General features: G+C 37.5%; 1 protein-coding gene across 2 annotated transcripts in view; it reads right to left on the bottom strand.

The window, feature by feature from the left end:
- The window catches only part of Vps13b (vacuolar protein sorting 13 homolog B), a 543,216-nt gene that overhangs the window by 211,788 nt on the left and 317,094 nt on the right, over window positions 1-14,334 (bottom strand). The window lies entirely within an intron of this gene.

The raw sequence follows: 14,334 nt of genomic DNA, 5'->3' as shown, positions 1-14,334 counted from the left end.
TTCTTTTTTTTTTTTTTTTTAAAGAACATTTCTTGTTCCTTAGCCTGGGTAGCCTGAAACTTATGTTTTCCAGATTGGTCTGAAATTCACAGCAATCCTTATGGTTCAGTCTCCCAACAACTGAGACTACATGCCTGATGCCATGCCAAAAAATTCTTGAGAACAAATTATCAAATGTGCATTTCCTTCATTAAAATGTACTTCAGAGTATCAATATTTCTCACTTTATATTAATAAAAAAATCAGTCATGAAAATGTTTCCCCAAATAATTACTTTAGTAGTCTTACAATAATTTCCCAAGTTGTGCAATACATGACTCCAGCTACCAACCAGGGTCACCACTGGTAAGCACTGATTCCACATGGGTGCAGGTTATACTTTGTTTTTCATCTGTATTATAAAACTAGTTTATATAACTCTATATAGTTTTTAGAAAGAGGTAAAATACAAGAAGTTCAGATTTTGAGGGTAAAGATTGTCAAATTAAATAAGTGGATGAAATTTTAAAAAGATTTAAATTTTTCTTTTCTACAGCAGGGTTTAGAAGGGTAAAGGTGAGTCATCCAATCACCACTCCTGTTAGGAAAGACTCTGAGGGGAGATGGTCCACTAACGACTCCCTGTGGAGAAGAAAGGACTTTAGTGGCAGCAGATGGGCAAAGTCCCACTGAGACCTTCTGCTTCTCCTGGGATCTCCTTCCTATCTAGCTGGCACTGGACATCCATTTGCTTTTCTTTGAAGTGATACAGACTAATCCATATAAACATGGGAACCAGCAACGCTACATGAGAAAAACAAAACTTCCCTACTCCCACTGTATTAACAAGTATCCTTAGCAGGATTATTTAATAGATCCACTTTCAGTTTTTCTTCCCTCTACTCAGATCCCTTTGTGGTTATAATCATATTAAAGAGACAAACATGAAACCCATTTCTAGACAAGGTGTTATCCCTGTAAGTTGATTTCTTTCTTTGGCAGGGTCTTGTTATGTAGTACACATTTGCTGTAAACTCTATGCAGCCAAGCTGGCCTCAAACACACACAGTCACAGTCAGTCCTTGTCTGTGTCTCCTCTCCTGTACTATTTTAAAAGGCTTCATAGCATTTCATTTAATGTGATGACTAAATTTTTCAAGGATTCCCACATAATTAGAAATTGGGCTTTTATTCTTGCTAAGACACATCTACGAGGATTGATAGAAAATTCTAGGACAAATTCTAAAAAGTTAAATTACAAGGTAAATAGTACAAAAATCTGTTAAGTTATTGAGTGTTTCCAAACACCTTTCCAAAAGACTGCACTAGGATCTAAGACAACTTAGAATGGAGAGATATCAGTTACTATATTCTAATTTGACTGGTTAGAAATATTTTGTCAAATGCTACAAACTGTTGTAACTGACTCCCAAAGACACATTGTGAAATATTAAATAACTTAATCAAAGATAACGAGGAAGTGCTTATGAAGGTTTCCCAACAGTATTTATCTTGATTCTACAGTGCTGAGAAACACAAAAGGCATTACCTATTTGAAACAACACAGTGTAACCCTACTCTTAGAGGGCACAATGTTTTCTGAAGTTACACTATCCAAACTGTGCTCTTGTCCTGAAGTCAGTCTGTCCAAAGGATGCTCTTATCTGACCACAGCAATTCACTGAGCTGGCGACGGCTGGCTAAGAGTCATTCATCAAAACGTTCTCTTCTTGATAATCTTAGTACTTCACACAATTCTACTACAGCATAAATTATATCATTTTAAAATATAAAATTCAATCACACTAAACCGTGGTGTTAATATCAGATTTTTTAGAACAATATGGTTATACAGTAGACTGCATATGCCTCAGTTTCCACTAAATTATGGGACTGAAAATGTTCTGTTCCATTGAGATGTCCTGGTTATGCTAATGCCACCTAACAATGAATTTCTCACACTTCTATGACATGAGCTTAAAGAAGCCTACTGTACTGCCATCATATAAAAGTACACTACAGTACACACTACTATGCCACACAGTACATGATATTTGATTACGTAACACTGCCACTATTTTCACTGCTTTCTGTGGTGACAACTCAGAAGGAAGGTTGGGACACAATCAAATGGAGAAACAGGTCTAGCTCTAAGTCACCGGTTCCTTTTTGGCCAGGCTGCCGAACAACAGTGACTCCGAGGGCTTGTCTGGCAGATGATTCTGTGGGTGCATGGAGGCTTTCAAGGGAGAGAACCCTTACTTTTGCGCTGTATCCTTATTTTAGTGTGTTCTGATGCTTACCACGGGGTTATGGTAAACAATACACTTTTGCTCCCACAGCCTTTTACATGTTGTATTCACTACCTTTCTTGATTGTATTTTCTTTTTTTTTTTGATATTTGGTTAATCATGGCCCCCAAACAATATGATACCACACACACACACACACACACACACACACACACACACACACACATGTTCAGCAGTGTAGTGGCTATCCCTGGTTGTCAACTTGACTATATTTGGAATGAAGTACAATCCAGAATTGGAAGGCTCACCAGTGACCCTTATCAGGAGGCTTGGAGATAGAAGTTTCTGATCTGGATCTTGGTATGGAGATCTTGAGCCATAGTGGCTATGGATTCCAGAAGATTAAATCTCCCAGTTTAAGGAACACACCTTTAATCTGGGCTACACCTTCTGCTGGAGAGAATATAAGGACATTGGAAGAAGGGAGTCTTGCTTTTACTCCTTCGCCTGCTTGCTGTGTGAGACTGAGTAACTGCTAGATCCTTGGACTTCCATTCACAGCTGTGACTGAACCATTGTTGGGAATTGGGCTGCCGCCTGTAAGTCACCAATACATTCTTTTACTATATAGAGACTATCCGTAAGTTCTGTGACTCTAGAGAACCCTGACTAATACAAGCAGGCTATACCATTTGCCTGATATACATTCATACTCCTATGAGAAGAGTTTTTAATGAATAGTACACATACTTCTCAAAGGACTCCTACACATAAGTTATAGTGATACATAGCTATATATAGGTCTGGGGTCAGACAAACCTGGGACCAAGTTCTATACTTTGGATAACTGTATACCTTTGTTAAGGATATTCATAAAATGGAGTTAATTATTCCTCACAGTGTTGGTATGAGGATCTGAAAATGCAGTCTACCTTAGAAAGTAGCAATGCCTGGCACAGAGAAAATTCTTCAAACTAGGCAGGTGCTAAAGGTCTGTAGCTTTTACCAGGTGAAGAACTCCTAGACGGAATGATCTCTATCATTGTATAGGTAGGGATATGTCCTCACACACCAAAGATGATCCTTAAATGTGCAGTGATAATTTTCTTCCTATACTAGTAATAAAAATTAACAAATCGCATAGCAGACTGAATTAATGATTGTCAGGATGCAAATACATGTTTTCGAAGACTTTCCAATACTGCGCTTTGTAATTTCTTTCACAGACTCATTCATGAAGCCTTTGGGGTTGTGCATCCTCTACATTGTGAGCTGAGCATACTGTAAGTAATATTTAGTCTCTGGATGGACCTCCTTAAAATGGAGTATTCATATGCATGGCTAATACATTATTGAATGAGGTGATAAAGAATAAAATGCTTTATCCATGTGTCTCAGTAAGGGTTTCTATTCCTGCACAAACATCATGACCAAGAAAACAGTTGGGGAGGAAAGGGTTTGTTCAGCTTACACTTCTCATATTGCTGTTCATCACCCAAGGAAGTCAGGACTGGAACTCAAGCAGGTCAGGAAGCAGGAGCTGATGCAGAGGCCATGAAGGCATGTTCTTTACTGGCTTGCTTCCCCTGGCTTCCTCAGCCTGCTCTCTTATAGAACCAAGACTACCAGCCCAGGGATGGCACCACCCACAAGGGCCCCTCGCCCCTTGATCACTAATTGAGAAAATGCCTTACAGCTGGATCTCATGGAGGCATTTCCCTTCTCTGTGATAACTCCAGCTTGTGTCAAGTTGAAGCACAAATCCAGCTAGTACACCATGGTAAGTTAAAACAACTTTCTCTTTATAGAAATGTCTACAATTCTTCTGGGTACTGCTCAGATTTCTCCTTCCACACGGTTTAATTTCTCATACTATATTCTGCCTCAGTGTTGTGAATGGTTGTGCTTATTGCTTATTACAGAGTTAGCATACTATATCCACTGTCTTTCCTAATGTTGTCATCTTTTGAGGAGAGAGAATTGTTACTAACTGAGGCAGAAAGAGGTTTTTCAAAAGGTTCATGAGGAGAAAGCTGACAGTTTATGAGTAAAAGAAAACACCTTGCTAGTATTCTTGAAATGCATGAACAAACAGACTTACTTTAGGAAGTAAGTTAAAATGGTCACTTGCTCTCAAGGTAACAACTTAAGTTTTAAGGCTCTGTGTCATTCTGTCAAAATTTCAAACATACCTCCAAATACATTGTCAACTAGTAGTATAATTAAGTCCTTAAGAAATCCATGTTTGTTGACTGTATTTGGGGGCATTATAAACTCATATTTTCCATAGTTTAAGTAAATCTGTTGGTTTGTGTTCCATAACACATTTATGCTTAAAATCTTATCTCCCCTAGAACAAGCATATTAAGTGTCCTTATAGGTGCTAACCCGAGAGCACACAGCACCCATCCCCTAGAGAAGAGTGGTAAGGAAAGTGAATGTCCAGTCTGCATGGAGAATCACACATCAGGCTCCAACACATATCACTCAAGTCTTGAAATATAAGTAAATGCTGAGGCAAGGTGGCAGCTATTTGCTCAGGACACATGGGTTACTGAACAGAACTCACAAGGTAGCTAATTCTGCTCATTACTGACCAGAATGGAATTTCAATCAGTGATCCATAGATAAAAGAGTGGCTCTCACTGGGGGCCGGAGCCAAAAATTTCTCAGTATTAGAGGTTTCATAATCCTCTAATGGAAATCTTAATCCTTAAATGGGAACTCTAGTTAAAAGTCCGATTTTCTATTTTGTAAGCATGCAAATCATTTTAGCACCACACTAAGGTAGATAGTGAGACACGTTTGAAAATCCAACAGTTTGTCTCCATCTCACTGTGGATTTATCCATCGTGCTGAGGAAGATCTGACCCACTGTTAGGACTATTTTATGATTCTTTGTATGTATTAGACCCTAAACTTGGGCATCACCAGATTTACCACTCATCTGAAAAGAAACAAAAAGTTCACAATGTACTAAGTTTGAGCCTAACCTTTTGTTGTTCTTGTGTGCTGTGGGGGAGTGCAGTATACATCTCTGGGCAGCAGAGCTACATGGGCTCCTCCACTCCTTACCTAACTTATTTAAAATGGACAATAAAAGTTTTCTTTAATTAGCTACTGGTGTGCATTAACATGATCAGGATTAAACCATAAAAACCAACTGTACATAACTCTGGTCCCCTATTCCATATGTTTTGAATTATTCTGTTTGAAAATGTACTTTGCGTCCCTTTTAAAAGTTCGACCTTCTGCTTTCAGAGAATGAAATGCACATTACTGTAGTGAAGAAGATAATGTTTCGGACCTCCAGGCATATACTAAACACACTGGCAGCACTTGAGACAAAATGCTTTACTTATTAGATACTTCCTATTCTAAACAGTGTCATCAAAGGCTAAAAACAAAATCCATATAAAAGCTGCACAATGCTTCCACACAGAACCTGTGCCAAAATCCCTGTACTTTCCAACTAATGAGGAAAGGATGTGTACTCTTAACATATGAATGTAAGAGTTTCCAAGCATTCACTTTAGGAAACTAGACTATTGATTCCATATGGGTTATGTTAAATGAAACTGTATTGGTAAAATAACCTTTAAGATATCTGGCATGATAACAATAATTAAACAATATTCCAAATACTAAGACAAAAGGGAATTTGGTTCCCCAATGGCTAATTAAAATAAAATGAAAAAAAACACAGCATGCCATCCATCAAGATAAATTGTTATTGTTTAAGAACTTTTAAAATACTGTTAAAATATACTTTTAGATAAAATCTGGAAGAGATGGGAAAATATTTGTGGCTTAAAAATGGATAGTTTGGTAGAAAAAAATATAGGACTCTGAAATTTTATGTGGAGATAACAGCTTTAAAGCCATGAGCACAACCAGATGGTACTTAAATCATAGGACATCTACAGTTTCACCATCAGTGGGTTTCAATATAAGATTTTCAATAGCTACAAAAGCATGTCCTCAGATAGTTTACTTCTTAAATGATTTCAGTGCATTTCCCTATAGGTTCACAGCAATGCATTACACAGACAGCTAACACCATAGAGATGTGCTTAGAGCTGAAGTCTAAGTGAGAGGACTGGAGCAACTTCTTAATATCACATATTCACTAGTTCAACCTGCAGTCTGCTGAGCCTCAGTGCCTCAGAAGTGACTAAAACCACACTAGGTAAAGAGACAACATTAAACAATGAAGTATAGTTGTTTCTCCCTATTTTAATTAGATGTTTTCTCATGGCACTTTGGAATAGAAAAAAATAAGCTGGGTTGAAGCTTCTTATTAGGTTATATGAACATTTTTATAATCACATTTTAAAATCAGCCCTAGCCAGTGTGTGGTACATTAATGCCTTCCTGACATCTAGGAGGTGGGGGGTAAGAACATTATCAATTTGAGGCCAGGAGGGAAGATGAGACCTTGTTTCACAGAAAAAAAAACCCAAATCCAACCCAACCCAACATACAGGCATGCATGCGCATACACACACACACACACACACACACACACACACACACCAGCTTGAATAATACAAGTGCTATAAATATATGTTCAAATATCTTACAAGAGGAACTGTGTAGAAAGTAAACTCTTGGGAATTGGCAAGAACTCTATTTTTGCTCTGATGACAATGAGGGGAAAGTAGCTTCCATGTCAACTGCAGTACAGAGCTCTGTGTTTAATGGCCACTACAGCAAGCAGCAGCATGTCTATAGACGTAGGCAGGTGCAGGTGCACATGCCTATGATCCCGCCTTTGGTAACAGAGGGTGTGTGACACAGCACTGACACTTCCTTCAGCCGTCAACAATCAGACTTTGACTTGGATCAAAATAGCTTTTTCCAATTATGAGTTCATTTTCCACATCTTATAAATTATGAAAAAGTGAAGTGTAAAACCACAGAATCAAAGTTTCAATCACATCTGTGTATTACTGTGACATGTATCCTAATTTTATTGCCCTGACTAAAACTTAGCAGCACAAGTAAATATCATGTCTGCCTTACCAATCAAATACAGTTAAAAGGAGGAGGAGTGGTTAAAGCATACTGAAATTACATATGAGAGTATTCATAAAGTTGAAAAAAATCATTTGCTTCCCTATCTAAATATTTATGGAGTAGTATGGCATGCTGGGGCTGGGAGAGGTAGTTACTGGACTTTTAATACAAAGATCGTCCACATTGGAAATTTTACAGAAATAGCAAATTGTATTTATTTTATCAAGAAACAAGAGTTTATTTTTATACTTCTAATTTCTCAGTATTATAGGTCAGAAAAATATTATGAGGAATTGCTATTTCAACTCAGTGATATGGTAGGTAATATGGACTTTGGTGTAAAGAGCTTCCTTCAGTGAGCCCAGTCAATGGTATTTTTTATTTAAAGTAAACTTAAGCTTGTGGTGGTGGTGTATCCTGTAATCACAGCACTTGGAATGTAAAGGCAAGAGGATTCAGAGTTCCAGGCCATCCTTGGTCTTTTTAGCAACTTCTAGGCCAGCCTAAGGGCTAAAGGAGACTTCAAGTACAACAAAACTGAAATTTAATGAAGAAGCAAGGTATAAAGTTGAATATCATAGAGTACAGTAAAACAAAATTTTAATGCTTTAATTTCCCCAAAGCAGATGTTATACAACATCCCACACAATGTAACTGTTCCATCAATGAGAAGTTTTGTCAACAACGAGGCAAGAATTCAAAAAGGAAGCACAAAGGATACTCATCATGCTCAACAGATACCGCAGTGCACTAGAGCCTCAGCTTTTCCTGGTAAGAGGTGACCATCCCAGGTCTCTGTAGATTTACTTATCACGCCTGCCTGCTAAGTGTCTATTCACATCCTCACAGTTCAAGACATTGTTGCACTAACTGAAATATAGAGGTAGCTCAGTCAAGGTTGAGTTTTTTTTTTAAAGATTTATTTATTATATGTAAATACACCATAGCTGTCTTCAGACATTCCAGAAGAGGACCTCAGAAGTCATTATGGATGGTTGTGAGACACCATGTGGTTGCTGGGATTTGAGCTCATGACCTTCAGAAGAACAGTCAGTGCTCTTAATCACTAAGCCATCTCTCCAGCCCCAAGGTTGAATTTTATTGTGATATGTGGTCTAATCTAAGTTGTAAATTAGGAAAAGGGCTGGGCCTAGTGTTAATGGACTATAATACTTAGATCATTATTTGTATTTCAAAATGGTAGACCAGAAAGAAAAAAAGGGGAGTGGGGTTTAATGACCCACTCACAGGGGCACAGGTTACTCAACATCTACCTTTTATGCTAGTTTCCCTTACTCCTAAGCTTGTATAGCCTAAACTTACTTTCAGCAATTCCTAAGCTCAAGAAAATAAATTAGTAGTAAGGAAAACTTTTCATTGCAGGGCCAGTTCTCATTGTCTCTCCAGGTCTATTTATATGTTTCTTACATGCAAAATGAATCACAGTAGGTTGGTCATTCTTTATATTATGTTCAGAGTTTTAAGTTTGACAAGATTTCATTTTCAAATGAACTCAGGTTTTAAGAAAACAAAACAACACATTCTGGGCACTTTTAATCCAGGTTTGCATCAGGAACAACCTGGTTTAGAAAGGATCATGATGTTAATTCTTTAAAAGTGGCTACTGTGTGTACAAGGTATATATTCTTTCTGCTGATAAAATCTAAAGCTCTTTCCACTGATGTCAATGTGGAAACCATTTTGTCCCATGGCTGTTTAAAGCTCTGCAATAGGATGAAGTCAGCTGCAAGTGCTCATTAGATCAGGCTTTACAGTGGTGTCTGAGCTGGAGTCTGTTTCTCATAGACTTACGTAGAGACTGACTTGGATTGGCTCTTTAGAGCTAGTCTCATTTTACTAGAAACAACTGTATCACATCAGCCACTCTCATAAATTTACTTTAAGATGGAATCAGCCCGAACCCTGGAGCAGATGAAAGTTTACTGAGCCTATGCACTCTCTGTAGGAGCCAAACAAAAATATGTGTTTAGTTTCTGGAGCAATGTACAGGACTGGTTATTAAATATTCTAATGGGCTACTGCCTTACAACTATGAACTTAACAAAACTGTAGCTGAACTTGAATAAATGTCTACTGATGAAGTATATCTAAATTCTTATTTGATTATCAGATGAATCACATAATTATTTAAAGAAATTATGGAATTCATGGAAATGAAGCAAAAAATCAGCATGCTTTAAAACTAATTTCTAATATGCAGACTAAGTTGAGCATATTCACAGTTAGTCTTACCTAGTAGCAGGTTATCACTGCCCAACAGAATATAGTTACCTAACAAAATAGCAAATTGACTTTTGTTTCTAACTCCAGTTTCTTTAAAGTAGCTCAACTCTCAGGATTTTGTTATCTTGTTGACATAAGGAAATCCACCAAATAATTGCAAAACTAAGGCTCATTTGCAAACTTCCCTGACTACCTTCTAACTTCCTAAAACAGATTAAATGCAAACTGAACTAATGCAACATGTTCTTCTGTTATTCATATTAATACTCTGAAAAATAATACTGTAAAAATCCTGAAATGAAAAGTAACCAAGAAGAAAGAACCTTTCTAGAACATTCTTGCCAATTCTATATCATTAGAAAATGGTCCTACTTCTCCTTTGCCTTTCCATGAAAATTAGCACAATAATCTTCCACATACTTGGTATTGTATGTGAAACAGGTAGAAAGTTGTAAAAATAGCTCAACTCAGCTTGATTTAGATCACCAGGAAATTTTACAATGTAGTATACTTCGAGAGTTACAATTTTCAGTCACTTTAAGAAGGCAGTTTTCTGCATAGTTGTAAAGGTAATGTGAGAATAATGGAAGACAAGGTTGGAAAGGCAGCACCCAGAAAGACCCTAGGTGACAGCTTTAAAAATGTCAATACTCTCTTTGATGCCCCTCAGGCTTAAAACAGGGCCTCTTGAGTATGACATACATCAAGTTCCAGGGCATTTATATATTCTAGGGCTTCAAGTCAAACATCTGAGCTAAAGCTGAAGTCCAGTGATAAATACCCAGCAATTTTCATGAGCACTACTGTTTGGGAAATGCTGTTCTGCAAGAACTACAAAAACTTTCTAAGCAAACTAATCACAAGACAATACTCAAGAAAAAGTGGTAATTCCATGTAAAGGACAGCAGATGAGAGACTATGGTTATGGCAGACCATTGCCTATGGGATAAACCATCGACTCTCTGAGACTTCCTCTTTTGAAATCTCTTGTCTCTGTCTCTTTCACATACACACATGCACACACATGTGGGTATGCATATATGTGTATGTATGTATGTATGCCTGTGTGCATGTATGTGTGTATATGTGTGTGTGTGTGTGTACATGTAGAGGTCAGAAGATAGCTTGTAGAGATCACTTCTTTCCTTTTACCACATGAGTTCAGGAGCTTCAAAAGCATCAAGCAGCAAACCCATTTATCCACTGAGCATCTCCCTTATGAAGCTACCACTCAACAACTCTTTGACTGAAATTCCCCATTCTGGGTATTCATGCTCACCTATCTGCTTCCATGTTACTGTTTATCTTGTTCAACCAGCCTGGATTCCTCTTTCTCTGGAAAGTTGTCTTCTGTGAAGTCTATCCTCACTTGGTCCACAGCAGTAAGCACTAACTCTTTCCTATAATCCTGCAGGATATGGGGTTTCTGGCACTGAGCTGGCATGCAGCATAGGGTACCTTCTATTGCAATTCTCTTCTAACTAGATCACAGGCTTCTGAGGTTTTGAAATATGCTCATATATTTATATAAGCTCTGTGCATGAATATGTAGATGATAGGTACCTATAGATAGGTGATTAAGATGGTAATAATGATAACCTAATTGGTTCCCTGAGAGTTTCTGAAGCAATAATATCAACACACAGGCAATACTTACTACTGGCTCTTTTCTATTTCATTATATATACCAACTCTATAAATTGTATATTACTTCTCACATTTTAAGATGAAAAAAACTGAGGACTTAGAATGTAATTTGCTCAAAATGATAGAACTAGTAGATATTGAAGTCAGGATTTGGATATCTACACCCACTCTACAATTCATTTAAAACCACAACCTATAGTGTCTGTTTCCTAAAAGCTTATTTTTATACTTTTTACACCAATTCAAAAACCTTTATACTTTTTTGTTGTTAATGTACATCTATCTACTAAATTGGACCAGGTCAGCCTCAAACTCAGATTCACCTGCTCTGTCTATTGTATGAGATTAAAGGTGTATACCATTATTCCTGGCAAACATGACAATTATTTTTGACTGACAAATCACAGCTAGATGTTTTGATATATACATGTAGATATATACACACACATACACACACTACATGGTGTAATGAAATTGTACTCATTAACATATCCAGTACTTGCTCATCTACAACTCATTTGTGGTTAGACATTTGAAATTTACTCTCTGGGTTATTTTGAAATGTGTATTATTGTTGAATGTAGTCATTTTTCTATGGAACAGATCTCAAAATCTACCCACCTCCAGTCTATTTGAAACTTTCTACCTTTTAATCTACAACTTGCATTTTCCCCCAAATTCAACTTCTGGGAACCATCCTGTTACTCATTACTTCTTCAAATTCCCCATTTTAGATGTAACTTATAAGTGAAATCATGAAAACCAGCCTTGTTGTGCCTGATTTATTTTAGATAGTAAATGTCATTTAGATTCATGTATGTGTCACAAAAGGCAAGGCTTCTTTTGTTGGAGGCTGAATAGTATTCAATTGGGCATAAGAATCAAATCTACCTATGTATGTATGTATGTATGTATGTATGTATGTATGTATGTATGTATCTACCCATCTTCTATCTATGTTTCTATCTATATCATAGTTTCTGTATCAGTTCATTTACTCCTTGGTACTCTACTGACTCAATATCTTACCTAGAGTGAATGATGTCACGAGCCTACTACTACAGCTGTCTTTGCAACATTCTGATTTTGGTTCTTTTTGGAAATAAACCTACTAGATCACACAAAGGTTCTCCCTCAGACCACTGAAGAAATCTGACTCATCTTTTACAGTAGCTGTACTTATTTACACTTATGCTAATAATGCATAGGAGTTCTCTTTCCTTTGCATATTTGCCATCACTTGTCACTTTTCATGTAATTTAAAACTATTTGCTCTGAGATCAGCCATATATGTTAATCTATGTAAAGCATATCAATGTATTTTGTAGAACAGCCAGAGTTATGGTAGACATTCTATCACCTTTAAACATCTGTATCTATCAGTGCTCACCTCACCTGCTATCTCTCCTGCTCTAGGTAAAAGCTGATTCTTTTGTTGCTGTAACATGATTCATTGTTTTTTAATGGTAAGAAATATTTTACAACATGGATTTGTTACATTTTGTTTAACCATTAATTAGCTTGTAGACATGTGTTGCTTTCTATCATGAATAATGACTCTCTAAATAGCCACATATGTCTCTGAACGGACATGTTTCCATTTTCTTTGCTTACAGATTTAGAAATGGAATGGCTGTGTTCCATGGCAAGAGTTTAATCTTTCAAGGGGCTGTCAGTTTTCATTTGTTTCCTGGTGGCCTCAGTGTCTCCACTCCCCTGTGTTTAAAGCTGTGGCCAACCTAGTAGGTGTAGAGTGACAGCTCATGGAGGTGCTAGTTTGCATTTCCCAAGTGCTAATTACTACACTGAGCATTGAGCCTTCCCCCAAGTGTTTAATCTTTCACATTTACAAGCTCAATGAAGAAAAGTCTGTTTGGATCCTTTGCCCAAATTCTATCTATTGCAAACTATGAGGCTTGCAGACACATTTGCCTATTTTGCAACTGGTGTTACACTTTCTTAGTGCTAATGATGGCTTTTTGTTCATTTAATTTGCTTGTGCTTTTGGTGTTTTAGAAATTATTCTGGATGCAAATTGAGAGTGAGGTTGAATAACTGCTTCGAGGAAGTCACTTGTGTGCATGTGCTAATGTGTTCTCCTGAAGTAAGGTTTATTTACTTTTCAGCCATGCTTCTTACTGAACTCACAATGCTATCTTTTTGAAGATGAAGGTAAGACCAAAGTAGGATCTAGCTCTTTTAAAATTATGTTTGTGTGTGTGTGTACAACTGGAGGGAGTAGGCTTTTTCCTCCTACTCAGGTCTTTAGGCTTCTACTCTCTGAGCTGTCTCACCTCCTCCAAGGAAATCCTCTATCCCACTCCCATTCAGTGCTGTCGAGTCTCTCAGATGTTAATAACTCACTTCATACCCTTTCCATTTCCTGCTCTCCCCGAGGCAGGTCTTCTCTAAATAATTGGAGGCAGCTGTGTAAGAGCCTTTACTTTCCTGCCTTTACTGCAAGCAAATGCATTGACCATTTATTAGGGGTGTCCTTCTCTCATGAGGACTCAAGGAACTGCAGATTTGCTATCTCTTAAGTACTCAACTATGAGAGAATAAATGCATGTTGATCTCCTCCACACATGGGTTTATTTGTCGAGAAATCTGAGCTGTGCTATCTTGATTATTGTGTGTTATTCAAAAACTTTGAGTAATTTTGTGCAAATATATATTTCTCCATGTATCTTGGATTTGGGATTTAATTAAGAAAGGTTATTTTAGAAATTGAAGTCTCAACAATACTTTAACAGAACTCATTTGTTAACAAGAACATACTTGGCTCAAAGCAAGCAATGAAAAGCCTGGTATGTCCAAGGTTTCACTGGGACAAACAGCCATTACATGTGGGAAAACTCTAGGTATGTTGGCATATGAGGCCGAAGCAGGAGAACTGTGATTCTGTGGCCATCCTAGAACACATATGGAGACCCTTGCCTCAAAACACTAACTGCGGAGAAACAATACAGCTGTTCTTGGTAGTCAGTCTCAACGGGGAAGGCCTCCATAGCCAAGGAAAGGAATCGGCCAGTGACTCCAGGCACTGGCAGGTATTTTATCTTGACATGTAATGTAGCTCCCAGGGTACCTGTTAATTTGTACATTCCTAGACGCATATTTTACAAATATCAATAATGGATTTTTAAGCCTGGTTACACCTACCAGGAAAATGAGAGAGCAACCATGCTCCTCT

This window comes from Mus caroli, chromosome 15, assembly GCF_900094665.2.
Source record: "Mus caroli chromosome 15, CAROLI_EIJ_v1.1, whole genome shotgun sequence".
Taxonomy (NCBI): domain Eukaryota; kingdom Metazoa; phylum Chordata; class Mammalia; order Rodentia; family Muridae; genus Mus; species Mus caroli.
The sequence above is the reverse complement of the archived record's forward strand: the minus strand, read 5'-3'. Positions and strand labels throughout refer to the sequence as shown.